Below are 14,520 nucleotides of genomic sequence, written 5' to 3'. Positions count from 1 at the left end.
CTTAATGATTCATTCTATCCTATAATACAATGTTATAAAGGCGTTAGCAAAGAATCCTCTATCTATATTCTTTGGCAAAAGGTCCACTGATTAATCTCAGATAAGATAATATAATACATACTCCAATCCAAGTATAGACCAATTTTGCGAATTGTCAATAATGTTAGTATTAGAATATTAAACCTAATTCGGTACGATAGCAAATAATCACTCCGTTGATATTTCCTCGTAGAGGTTTTCATCTGGCTAGATAACTGGAGGTCGTGGGTTCGATTCCCACCCGAACCATTTTTCTGTATCTAATTTGAATATTTTTATAATATATTTTTAACATGATTTTTTTTAAAATAAAACGGACTTTAAATAATATTCATTCATAACAATTATTTCGAATATTTATAAGAACATAATATATATATTTATTATTAACAATTATTTTGAATACTTAAATTTTTCTTTAATAATAATAATAATAATAAGGTAAGAACTTATACGGCGCCATTTAAAAAACCGAAGTAATTATCAGTGGCGCTTCATGTTATTGTTGGAATAAGTGCGTTTTGAGTGATTTTTAAAATAAAGCAATTGATGTTGATTTTTTAATGTGAAGTGGTAGTGCGTTCCAGAGTGTGGCTGCAGCAAATGAAAATGATCTGTGTCCGAAGGTCTTAGTGTTGGTGCGAGGGACAGAAATTAAATTGAGATCAGATGAATGTAGGGAACGGCCAGGCACATATTTGGGAAGAAGTTGATTAATGTATGCGGGTTGATTGAGAGTCAGTGACTTATAAGTCAGTAAAAGGATTTTATATTGAATTCTGGCATCAATTTGCAACCAGTGAAGTTCACGTAAAATGGGGGTAATATGAATGCGTCTGTTAGTAAATGTTAGTATGCGTGCAGCAGAGTTTTGTAGTCGTTGAAGCCTGTTAATTTGGATTTTAGGAATGTTAAATAAAAGAGAGTTGCAATAGTCAAGTCGGGAGAAAATGAAAGCGTGAATAATCAGAGCCGTAGTTCGTTTTGATAAGTATTTTCTGATAAGTGCTATATTACGTAGATGAAAGTTAACAGATTTTAGGAGTTTACCAATGTAATTTTGCATGGAAAGCTTGTCATCAAATGTGACGCCAAGGTTGGAAATGGTAGAGGAAGTTTTAATGATAGATGAGCCAATATGGAGTGAGTTGATGTTAATTCTTGACCTAGATTTATTAGTGCCGAAGATGATGAATTCAGTTTTATTTTCGTTTAGCATAAGCATGTTATTGGACAGCCAACTGTGGATGTCGTGGAGGCAGGTTTCGAGTCGTGTTTGAATGAAATCAGAGTCAGAGGGATCAAAATCAATATAAATTTGGATATCATCAGCATAAATGTGATAATTAAGGTTATGGGACTTGATAATTTCGGATAGAGGGGATATGTAAAGGGAAAAAAGAAGGGGGCCAAGAATTGAGCCTTGTGGAACTCCATGTTCAATAATTTGGGGATCAGATCTAATTTTGTTTATTTACTCTTGACACCGTGTCCATGCGTAATATTGACCCACAGCTGTATATATTCGTATCATGTTGTAAAGTTTTCTTGACTGACTGGTTTTTTGGTGTGGTACAAAGGTTCATTTATGGCTTAGGGGTCGCGGTGCTTCCTCCCTCCGTTTAGTCGACCACGGGAAGATAACCTGGAGGTCGTGGTTTTTAATATTGGCTAGTATTTGGGGACGTACTGAGTATTTGGTACGAAAACACGACAGGTAAGGCAAATGATATTTCTTGAGGCAAACTCAGCATTTTTAGTGGTTTTTATCTGGCTAGATAGATTTTTAAAAAAAATTTCATTCCTGATGATGACATAATTTATGTCGAAATTATTGAATCCCGACACGATGGCGTGCATTTCGATACTTGGAGTGGTATGTATTATACTATCTTAATATATTCTTTGGCGTTAACAATTTCAATGAGGCTATTGTATTTTGTCTGAAAACAATGACTGCGCCACCATTAGACATGTCACGGTTGATTGCACTTCTTGAACAAGTTTGCTGGCAAGAGTGCTAATAACCAATGTAGCGCCACTTCCAAGTTATTCAAAACAGTTCGGAGATACTGAGAATATACTATAATTTCTGGTAAGTAATGTTTAATATTACACTGTACAAGCAATGTTCAAGTTATTTAGAATTTAAGGTATCTTCGAGAAAACCATTAACTCGGGAATTTATGGAGAATTTTGAATTGCTGTATCGTAGTAGGCCCTAGGCCAAGAAGAATTTGTGGTTTAAGTGTTTAATCGCCTGCATCAGAACAATTACAAATGCATAAAGGAACGGATGATTCATCTCTAGGTTTACCGCAATTATTACGATAGACACACCCGATTTTCACATATTTTATTTTAAAGTTTTTTCATTTTATTCCTCAATATGTGTTACTTAAGTATAAGTGATGACATTTGCTATTTTGTTAAAAGTATTGCGCTAAATACAAGTCTTCCAATTTTTTTTTGTGGTCCCAAATTTGTCTTTATTAGAGACCAAAGCTGCAAACGGCCATGGAAACCCCAATCCCAAAAGTTGTCCTTAATTGGAGGGAAACATGTAGTAGGAAATAGGCCTATTCTTGTTGAAAGCAAAATTCACAAATATAGATAATGAACGAAGTAATCATTTAAATTAATTAAGAACCCTACAGAGTTGATACTATTTCACTTTCTTTCATAAGTGTGATGATAAAAAATAGGGGCACAGGCCGATCTTGGTCTGTGTTGCAAAAATTGGTGGTATGTAACGAAATCCCATTTCCACTGAAAACTCAATTGGTTATTTTCGTTTTTATAACCTACTTGGCAGAACTAATTTTCTGCTGTGGGAGGACTTGCACACATCCTCCACCCTACGCCCTTGACAATTCTGTAGGTCTGAGTATCATGAAGAAGTAACACCTTTTATCCAATTTCCATGAACATTATTTAGTTAAAACTTTCCGAAGTAGCCCCAGTGGTGTAGACAAGATTGTTGGCATTTGATAGAGATACAATCCAAAGGGATGTACAGTAATCATTGCTGCGTGGCTGGTTCATTGACTTGTATGTCAAAAGGCCATGGAGTCTTCATTATGTTATTTCACTATAATATACAAGAAAAACTCATCAACTACTACTGTAACTGTATCCTTGCTCCTCTAATGCTACCAGAGTAAAATATCTTTAGGGATGAATACATAATTGGGGGTATGTTGTGGCTAATTGTGAATAATTTTAAATAAATTTAATGGTACCGCAGATGACATTAAATAGCTTGTAGCAATATTGTGAGTGAGTCATACAATTTAATTTAATTTAATTTAATTACAAGGATGGGATAAAGCTTAGGTATTGAAGCAAATTGCATCATCATACATTGCTTTACTATTTTACTGCAGATTATTTGATCATTAATTTATTTATTTAACATTCTTTCATGAGCTCTTATTTATTTCTCTTAAGACAAGCAACCTATAATTAATACTTGATAACATAAAATAACTACCTGTAATATATCACTAAAATAACACTTAAAATACATATATGCTTTAAAATAGCTAATTAATAATTAAATTTTTGTGCATTAATATACCATTAGTAAACACCATTTGTCTTTACTAATGTATATTACAGTATTGCACAAGTCATTTTATGCGATATAAATAAATTCTATTTAAAAAATATGATGTAGTTATTATTATTACATACAATTGTTTTGAATTTGTAAGTGCAGTGACTCATATAGCTGTTTACACATGATTGATGCTTTAACAGGGTTTGCCTTCTCAGTTTAGATCAATAGAGAACACAGTAAACTTTGCCGAAGGAATTAAAAATCAATGTTCTTTTGAAACATGTACATTCACTGAATCAATTCTTAAAGAAATTGTGTTATTCAGAAGACAACTAGTTTGTCTTGGATTGTTTGTTATATTGTTGATTTCAAATTAAATGTGAAATATGAGAATTTCTTTATTGACAGTCAGAGAAATGCCGCCAAAACTATTCTTTTGTTTTGGAGTCTCGGCATATTTGGCATTAAACAGCCGTCATCGTTGTTAAGTCAATGCACCATTAGTGTAGGCGTTTGGCACAGTGGAAATGGTTTGAACCGAAAGGTCCACTCATTAATCTCAGATAAGAAAGTATAATACATACTCCAAGTATTGAAATACACGCCATCGTGTTGGGATTCAATATTTCGACATTAATTATGTCATCATCAGGAATGAAAAATTATCCATATTAGCAAGCATGCACTAGTACCAAAAGTGTTTAACCAATCAAAACATTACCTCTAGTAGGTGACATAGCAGTGATTTAAACAAAAGATCAAAGCATTCTTACTCTAATGATCAAAGATACCTACAAAAACAAAGAAAGGTCTTTTGAAGCTCTGAGCCCATTGTTAAGCAAAGGGTGTAGTCTACGTATAGCGAACGCTTCTTCGAAATGGTTTGGTTTCCCAATCTGGAGGCTGGGGTGTCAATCCTTTGAGCTAGTGTCCTTGAGCAAGGTACTTTATGTACATTGTTTCAACCCAACTGTATCAATGGGTACCAGCAAATTTGGAGTAACCTCTGGTGGACCAGCGTCCCACTCCATGAGAAGCATCACATCCTCATCTGCTTCAGGCTACGTGAAACTGGGGATAAGCTCCAGCCCATTTGAGCCCTGTGGCTCGGCAACGATTTACTTACTATTAGTCCATACAGCTGGAATTTCAAACCATATGTTTTTACTGCGTTAGGGTTTACGGTAGATGATAAATTGAAGCTGTTCACATTTTCTTTTGGATTAAAAGACAATAAAAATAACAGACTATAAAAGTAAAAATCACATCAAACCAATAGTATATATTCAATTTCAATTGGACTTTTAGAGGTTTGTAATGTAAGTGTGGGAATCTGTTGCCTCTACCAACAGCTTAAGAAATGTGCCAGGGGTGGGCATAAAAATCCGTCAGAGGGCCAAAATTAATTTTTGATTTAACACTGAGGGCCATACCCAAACTTGATTTTTCCAGTGAGCTTCCAAAAACCCCCAAGCACTGATCACACTACTTCATTCTCAGTTTTAGTATTACGTTTTACATGTGATTGGTGTCAGGCCGTAAAAAACAATGTGTTTGTTTTTGTGGCATCTTTTAACAGTATTCTGAGAACCCTTCCCCAGGAGTAAAGGGTCAAGCAATCAAGTATCAAGTGGGCCGCACAAACAGGTTTTTAATTAATTTTCTGCAAAAAAAAAAAATGTCACTGTTGGGCACCATGCGGCCCGCGGGCCTGCACTTTGCCCACCTGTGATTTAAGTCCTGTCCACACTACAGTAATACAAATTTTATTTGACAAAAAATTGTTGTGCTGTGTATCCATAAATAGTTATGATGTGCCTATATATGGTCATAATGTGATGTCATCATGACCATATTTAGGCATGTCACATTTTTGTCAATAAAATGTTATTGTCTGGACAGTGCTTAACATTACAATCACTGTGTTGAGCTAAAAAAAAATCACATATCTTTACTTGACTTGTATTCACCTCACTGTTACTTTGCTTATTTGAAGACAGACAGTGACTGGATTAGAGACTTAAATTAGACACTTTAATTAAAGAGCACAAGAAGGATGACGGCTACAGATTGTTATTGTTATGCGACATAGCTTGCATGACACATGAATTCTGAATAAAAATAGCAAGTGAACATTGGGGTCATTTAAAATAACATACTGGAGTCTTTTAGTTACTCTTTTTTAGCTCATCCTCTACCAGAAGCAAATTAATCTGTGGCGTGTTAGACTTTAATTATTATTCCTATAAAATCTGTATAATATATATTAAAATTTAAAATATTTATATTAACAGAGGCAGATCCAGGGGATAGAGCCCCTCCCCCTCCCCCAAAAAAATGAAAAAGAAAAGAGAGGAGGGAGACGGAAGAGAGGAAAGAAAATTATATTGAAAACTGTGCTAAATGATAAAAGATGTGATTGTGTACTTGTATTGATATTATTTTACAATTGACTACTGTACGCCACCCCCACCCACTCCCCAGGTTTTACTCTGGGTCTGCTACTGATTAATAATAATTTGTTGTTTGCTATTTGGCTCAAAAGACACGGTATGTCATTTTTTATTAGTTTTCGTTTGTAAAAATTATTACAGAAATATATATTTTATTGTATTCTTAACAAAGGCAGTTAAGTTATCAACTGTAATAATTACCCATTGTAAATTAGTTTAATGGGCACTGTGTCTAGTTAATATTTAGGTTTTCAGCACTGCGATTTTAAGTGACCATTAGTGTGATGTCAATATCATGAGTTACAGTAATTACCTGATTATGGACTTGTATTTCTGTGAACTTTTTAATAATTAACCTACCTTTGTTTAGAAATTGACATCTTTTTGAACATACCTAACTATCTGGTAAAATATAAAAACATTTAAAATTTCAATTAAAACAACTAAATAGCTCATTTAGGATAAAATGAGAAATCTACTTTAGAATGAGACTGATTGAAACAATTAATTTTTTTATTGATTTACAGATTTTTTACTACAAAAATATTAAATATTCACTTCTAATCCATTTATTAAGCGAAGTATGTAATATCTGTAGTATTTATGCATCTGTTAATTACCGAGAAATTCTTGTTTTAATTTTCAATTACTAATATTGAATTATATTTATACTTCTTCCATCAAATGTACAAACTCAATCCTGAGCAATCTGGCAGTTGGTGTAGGAGGCTATGTGATTCATGTGATTGTAGATGGTATGTTGAAATTGCATTTTGTAATGAGGGTGGAAACAAATCAGGGTTGCTAACAATTCTAAGTAACAACAATAAGTAATACCAATAATCTCAGATAAGATAGTATAATACATACTCCAAGTATCGAAAAGCATGCCAGCGTGTCGGGATCCCGCCACGATGGCGTGCATTTCGATACTTGGAGTATGTATTAGACTATCTAATACCAATAATAAATATAATAACAACAACAACAGCTACAACAACAATAATAATAATAATAATATATTATTAATAATAATTTATATAATAATAATAATAATAAGAATATTATGGATAACTAGTTAAGTTAGCCTAGAAGATGTCCAACGATGGAGATTCAGCTGGGGATTTATTTAAGTGATTCCACTCATTTAAAGTTCTTGCAAAATAAGAGAAACGTTGGTTGTTTACAGAAGAGTGTGGAACGATATATTAAAGACGTGTCTTTGTCTTGAATTGGTTTTGTGTGTACAGTAACACACCTGGTGATGTATCCTGCATAATCAGTTGCAACCAAGACATGTTGTATCTTGTAAAATAGGGTAAGACGCTGCTGTTGCCTGTTTTTTTTTCAAGGGTGGGTCACTTCAACTCCTTTAGCATTTCTTCGACAAAACTGGCAGTTTTTGTGTACAGTAGTCTTTAATAACATACCTGGCTGCATGTCTCTGGACCATCTCAAATTGATTGATGTTCTTACCTTAGCAGCTTAGTAAATATTAAATCCCTCATCTGTGTGTAGTTTCATTTAAATACCTCCTTTTTTCAGCCTGGGTTATTGCTGTGATTACCAGTTTAAAAACAAATACAAGTAGAGAATGAGAACAGTTTTTTTGCACTTTAGGTAATAGTGTTACAATAAGGACAGTAGTCTTCCTTATTGGTTTACTTGTTTTTATTAGTTTGGAATATTGCTGTTAAAGTGTTTATTTTCACATCAAGTCCTCTACAGTACCTGTGTCTGAATCATTTCTGTCAGAGGAAGCATTCTTATTGTCATGTTTATGTTATTGTTCATGCATTATTGCTTGTACAGTACCAAGAAGATTATGGTACTTTCATTGGGACACAACACGGAAACAATTATTCTTTATGTAGGCCTTGTTCCTTCCTCATCTTTTTTATGGAGCCATCTTTCTTCTCATATTACTCTTTTAGGCAAGTAATATTTATGCTTGTTTAGCAAATTTAGGCTCTTGCTTGATATCCTATTACATGATAATTATACAGTAATAAGCATGACGTCATTTCAGTAGGATCGATTAGAGCTGAAACCATTATGCTCTTCAGCTTCTTCAGCTCTGCTTCTGTCACTCAACTGACACTCCACCTTCTTTCATTTTCTCAGCTGACAATGTTCATGACCTCTCCATTACCAGTATGACCAGATAATGCGAATACTCATCAATAGTTAGTGGAATACATCACGTCTTGATCCAATTTAATTTCCCACATTCATGGTTTACGCATTCTCTAACGATTTACCTTTAGACGATGCGATATTTGTGCTCAGAGCTAAAGTTCATTCACTTATTATTAAGTCATACGGTAAATAGCATCAAATCTTCCACTTTGCTAATTAGAAGCTTCACTTCAAAATCTAGAATCAGCATTTGTATATATTTTTTTACACACTGTACAGACAACTACAGCATAACTCAGTCAGCTGCTATAAGTTGGTGGTAACCCAACCACTATTGTGTCTGATTACTCAAACCCAACATGAGAAGTGGAATATTTTTTTGGTATTTTTTTTACGTAGGTACTGGCACTTCGTTGCGGCTGTCGAAAACCCCATGGGCCAGCCAAACTTGTCACTTTACCCCTACTGTACGAGTATTGTGGAGGTATATAAAGATGAAATCCTATTAAAGCAATCACAACACCAGGTTCAAATTCAAGTAATCTTTCTAAAAGCCATAAATAATCTTGTTTAGTTATTATTACATTCTTTTTTTTTTTTATTTATCTAATTATCATTTTTATACAATTCTAGTCTTCACCAAAGTATTTCATTTGTATGCTGTAGCCTACACCCTTATGTCATTGACATTATGAAGTATATTTTTCAATTTTTTTTTTCTCTTAATTAGGGGCCTAAATCTTTCTCAATTTTTTTTATAGTTTACCTTATTTACTCTTTGAACATAAAAAACCCAAAGAACCACTTTAAACCTTATGGTCAATACGTTTTTCAAACATGTGTCCTTGTTGGGCTTATTATTTATTATTTTAATGAACAGGAACACAGACATTACCAAAACATACATAGTTGTAGACACATACGGATACTCATATAATGAATATGAGGATGTTTTGACTTCTTAAGATTTACTTCAGTGCATTTTGCACTTTTTTTTTAATAACTAAATACTTACTTTTGGAGTGTAATAACATCATCTTATTTTCTTTATGAATTACTTTATGACATTTTATAGTTTTGAATATTTGATTTTATTAAAATATAAGAATAATCCTAAAATAACCAGTAAAATTATACTAATGTAGAAAAACTTATTTATACTGTAAAAATACATTCATGATACTATGCACTGTAGACCTAATCTAAAATAACAGTAACTCTGTATATCTACTACTGATCCTTACCTGTATATTTATTTTATATTTAAAGCCATGCAGTTTTACTACAAATAGCACTACTCTACCTACCATGTTTTTTGTGTTATAAAATATTATGATATGATACACTATTAAAAATATTCTTGAGGTAGGAAATATCAAACATTTTGTCTTTTTTGGTATAACTACAGCATTGCAATAGTAATTTTTAGAAGAGATTTATTTATGTCTGCTGAAAGTACTAGGATATTCATTTAGGAAGGGGGTCTGTCTAATACTGTAGGCATCTGATAATTGTTGACAAATGCCAGGGGTAATTTTTGCTGTCTTTAGGCTGTTCTTATACATTATTTGAGTATAATATAATTTTTTTGGTTGGACAAATTATTATTGTTAGGATATGCAGATATAGTCTTTGGCTCCCTGCAAGAAATCAAATCATTATAAAATATTTATAAGAAATTAGCCTTACAAAATGCAGGCATTATATCAATTTGTATGCCGTTATTTACGTAATCCCAAATAATTTTTTTTCTTATCTATTTGTCATTTTTCCCGTTGTTGAATATATATCACTTGTCATTAAAAAGAATAATGTCAGTTCAAACGATGACATTACCACAGATGATGATATTTTTTTGGCATATTTGTCATTCTCATTAATTTCTGTATCATTTTTGTCACTTTCACAAATGACTTTCTGCTATATTTGATTTCATTTTTGCATTGATTATTACAGTTTAATGCAGAGAAATTGATGGAACAGCTCAGCAGGCTTGTTGCGATTGATGGAACAGCAGCAGGCTTGTTGCGATTGATGGAACAGCAGCAGGCTTGCTGAGTTCTCAACTCAAATTCTAAGGTTACATGTTGTAAAATTATCAACATCGTATCAATAAATGAACTTCTTTCCTATCATATCCCATGAGAGATATTAAAGTAGAATATAAGGATCTCTTTAAACTTTTATATGATTTTAACTAAATTTTAAGAAGACTTATGATGGTAAATATAAGGTATAGTAACATTTTTTTGTAATGTGGATATTTCAATTTTGACCAGCATTTCCAACTATAATTATATCTGATGTTCAACTTAAGCTACTGTATATTGCTACTTTAATTTAGTAATATTCTTAAAATTTCCTCAGGGAAGTTATTGGCCATTTTGAATTGTGCAGGGTAATTTAATAACTCCCAGTTTACTGTATGCAAGGAAAAATTTTAATAATACTGAAATTTATGTTTGTCTTCTTTACAGTATATCTTGGCATTTTTTCTCTCATACTAGGACATCATGCTTTAATTAAATTTTGGGTGTTTTCCATGACAGACTTTCATTTAAATATTGTTAATTTATCATTACTTTTCTGACCTAATACTACAAAGTACCATTAAGAGTTTATTAATAAATAGAATTATTTTCAGAGATAATTTACTTCTATCGGTAAACTTTTTGTTTAATAAAATTAACAATAATGATTACTATAACTTTGTACATATTCTACTGTACATTAGGATATTTTCCATTGACAAATCTAGCTATTAGAATTTAATTGTTCAATAAATGAAGCTACCCATAAGTTTGTTGTGCAAACCAATTTAGCCTAAATTTCAGGTTGTCTGTTTTTACAGTATTCATCATAAATTGACTGATAAAAATACCACATACAATTTGTTTGCATATCATTTGCAGGAAGATACAAATCAAACATGGATCATTTTATGAACCTTTCGGAAGTACATTTTTTTTTTTTCAAAATATGTGTCTCTGTCAAGTTATTTGATCCACTGATGAGTAACTGTAATGAGTACTTAAAATTAACGAATTGTAGTAAAAGTGAATGACCTAAATCTAAACAGTTTCTGTAAGTATAGCTCATAGATCAAATATTTAGATAGTATTTGTTTTCAAGGCTTTCTTGATAGTAAATATTTAGTGTAGTGCAGTGCTCATTCTGAAGAGCTGATGGGGGTTTGGCAATTATATAGAAAATACTTTTGAACTCCTTAGAGATACCAGTATTGCGAAATGTCATTCTGATGGTCTATTTTTGCAAAACCAAATGTATTAAAATAGGCCTTACTTTAATTGGAATTAAATGTACAATAATTTGAAGATGTATAATAATCCCTAATAAAAGATAAAAAATAGGCCTATATGTTGGCCATTTTTAAGTAAAATAAAAAGTATCAACTAGAGCATAGAAATGATGGTGTATGTAATTTTAAAAATGTTTTGTCATAATTTTTAACTTGGATAACGATAGAAATCATAGAAACACTTTCTGTCAGTGAAATTGTTTCTATGATTATTATCATCATTTAAGGGAAAAATCAGGAGTAAACATTTTTGAAATACTCTGATTTCTATTCACTGATTTAACTATACTGTAATATAGTAATAGTTGACATAGTACAGATATAAAGTGATGACGAACATGCAGTGCTTTTGTCAAGTTACAATGATTTTATTGGCACAAGTCCATTTTTGATGCATGAATGTCATATTTTAACTAGAAATACAGTACAGTAGTTTTTATTATTTTTTGTTGATAAAATGAGAACTGTTTCCTTGTAAGAATATTAAGCTAATTAAGGCAAGGCTTTTTTTTTAGCAAACTCTTTGTCTGCTGATACTAATGATTTTGAATGAGAATAACATATTTTAATTTTCTTCTGTTTCTTCTTTGCAGTTTATATATATTTAGCCATTCCCCTATGGCAATTCTTAAACAAGGTATAAAAAACTCTCGCCTAAAGTGAAATTTCTTTACAATTCTTTATAAAAGCACAAGCTCCTATGAGAAAGTTAAGGTCCATTTATGATGAGAAAGTGAAATATGCTCGACAATCACATTATGTTTCCTGTCATGTAGTGGATCTTGGTTTACATCTTGATCGGTACTTTTCCATCATATGAATATCCGTATATTATTATTATATATTTTCATGATGTATGATGACCTTAATGTTATTCTATCCCATTAAGAATGTGTACATGCTTTCTAGTGAAGGTACCATAGTAGAAATATAGCTGAAGTCGGACTCAATAATCAATATGAATCTGCAGGTCTTAATCGTGAAGGCATATGTTCTAATACAATTAAGAATCTGGGTCTGCAGTTAAGTCAACAAATGTCTTCTTCCAAGTAGACCTGTGTACAATGATTTGCCGATATGACGACATACTTGTCAGGTGCTTTTTAGGATATGATAGTCGAACTCTTTTACTTTGAAAGTTGATTTAATATGTATATGATGATATTGTGTGGTATGAATATTGACTGTTGTGTGGTAGCAGTTAGATAACCTGTAATTAAAAATGAGCTTTAATTTGGTTTGGCTCGCTCCCAGGTGGGCGATGTTCAGTTGGAAATAAATTGACATGATGCAAATAAGTGCAAAGGAAGATGCTATCTCTCCTAATGATGCTCATACACTTTGACCCCTGAGGAATCCATAAGTGGATAGGAATGGATGAATGTTTTAATTTTAAAATAAAGACAACATACCTATTTTAAGATTCCAGATTCAATTCCTGAATGGAACTTACGGTCCTGTGTGTTATCTGAAATCAAACTCATGCTGTAATTTTCTCTGTTCATCTTCATTCAGATTGGCAGACGACGACGTGGGCAGAGAGTTGAAGTTGGCGGGACACTAATTTATCTAATTGATCAAGTTTACAAGCAGTAGGAGTGGAACTAAAGGCGATAATTCGGTTTGTACACTTTTAAAAAATATTCTGAATTGGTTTAATGGAGTGCCTACAGTCTAGGTGTTGTCACAGTTGTTGGTGTCTGTTTTTACATTACTATAGTGGCAAGGTATTAAGTTGTCACTACAACAAATGCTACAACATTTTAATCATTTCAATTTCAAAAAAACATTAAATACATATATTTATAAAAATATATAATATAGAATATGTTATAATATACATACATACAAATATACATACATACATACACACACACATGCATATAATACCTGTTTTTTTTAAATTAATATGCTTTCACAAAGGATGTTCAATATCGTTATTAACTAATATTAACACCTAGCATAATAAACTTCTCATTTTGCCAATTTGGTTGGAACAATAATCTTTTCAGATTCTCAGCTGCTAATTGTGGTACTATTTAATATTAATATCTGGTGCTTTTTCTTTTTATGTAATGCTGTCTCTTATACACATCTAGATGTGTATAAGAGACATGTTTATTGACTGTCTCATGGTCTGTTGCTGGGTAGATGCAGGTAAATTGTATTGTATTGTTGATATGAAGTAGCGGTAAGATTTATTTTATGTATGAGAGTTTAATTTCCAGGCATATAGAGGTCATATTCTCAAAATGTTCTCACTTCAGCCACAACCGTGTTGGGGCTGAGGTGGTGTGAACTCTTATACCCCCTGCCGCCAAATCCTGCATCCGTCCCAATGTTGCTAACGATTCTCTTTTGGCTCGCTTTTTGCTTTTTGTTTTTTAGTTTGGTATCATTTGTTTATTGAGTTTATAATTCATGTACAAAGCATAGGTGTTTTTCAACATTCAGCATTTAAATTCAGGATACTCTGTTTCAATTATATATCTGAGGGCTTTCCAGATTTCCAGAAAGTATAGTACACTATATATTTAAAGGTATCCTCATCCAAATTTACAGGGTTTTTCCAAAGGAATTACAAGAAAGGCTTACTTCACTCTAAAGTGATACTGTCATATCATAAAAAGTTTGTTTCAGTGGGTGAACATTAACCAGTCTGTAGGTCTGAAAATTATAACTTCCGTATGTATTTTTAGTCATTAGCTGTTTGATATTAAATAGCATTAGTCAGATTGTACTGTTAAAAAGATCTGTAAAGTGAAATCTGGAAAAACCCTTCATAAGTATCAAATTAAACTCAACTTCCTTTAAAACGTAATCCAAAGAATTCAGCTTGCATTGACTCTTTGCTATAAAAAAAATATTGATATTGATTTTTCTGGTTCTGGTGGGTAAAGGGACCTCTTAAGGACTCCAAATGTGTACAGTAGGAGTGTAACAGGAGACAATTAGGATGTAAATGAGTTAAAGTACAGATAGAATGAATGTCACTCCAAAAAATTTAC

At 32.3% G+C, this 14,520-nt stretch overlaps 1 protein-coding gene across 2 annotated transcripts in view; it reads left to right on the top strand.

The window, feature by feature from the left end:
* Window positions 1-1,998: 1,998 nt before the first annotated feature.
* Window positions 1,999-14,520, top strand: part of LOC117124232 (CD151 antigen-like) — a 40,273-nt gene continuing 27,751 nt past the window's right edge. For both annotated transcript variants that reach the window (XM_033270383.1, XM_033270381.1), the window contains exons 1-2: window positions 1,999-2,134; window positions 13,028-13,133. The gene's annotated coding sequence lies outside the window, so the exon portion shown is untranslated. The remainder of the gene's footprint in view (window positions 2,135-13,027; window positions 13,134-14,520) is intronic.

The sequence above is a fragment of the Anneissia japonica genome, unplaced genomic scaffold (genome assembly GCF_011630105.1).
Source record: "Anneissia japonica isolate Jap-2015-1 unplaced genomic scaffold, ASM1163010v1 scaffold287716_len795978_cov209, whole genome shotgun sequence".
Lineage (NCBI taxonomy): Eukaryota > Metazoa > Echinodermata > Crinoidea > Comatulida > Comatulidae > Anneissia > Anneissia japonica.
The sequence above is the reverse complement of the archived record's forward strand: the minus strand, read 5'-3'. Positions and strand labels throughout refer to the sequence as shown.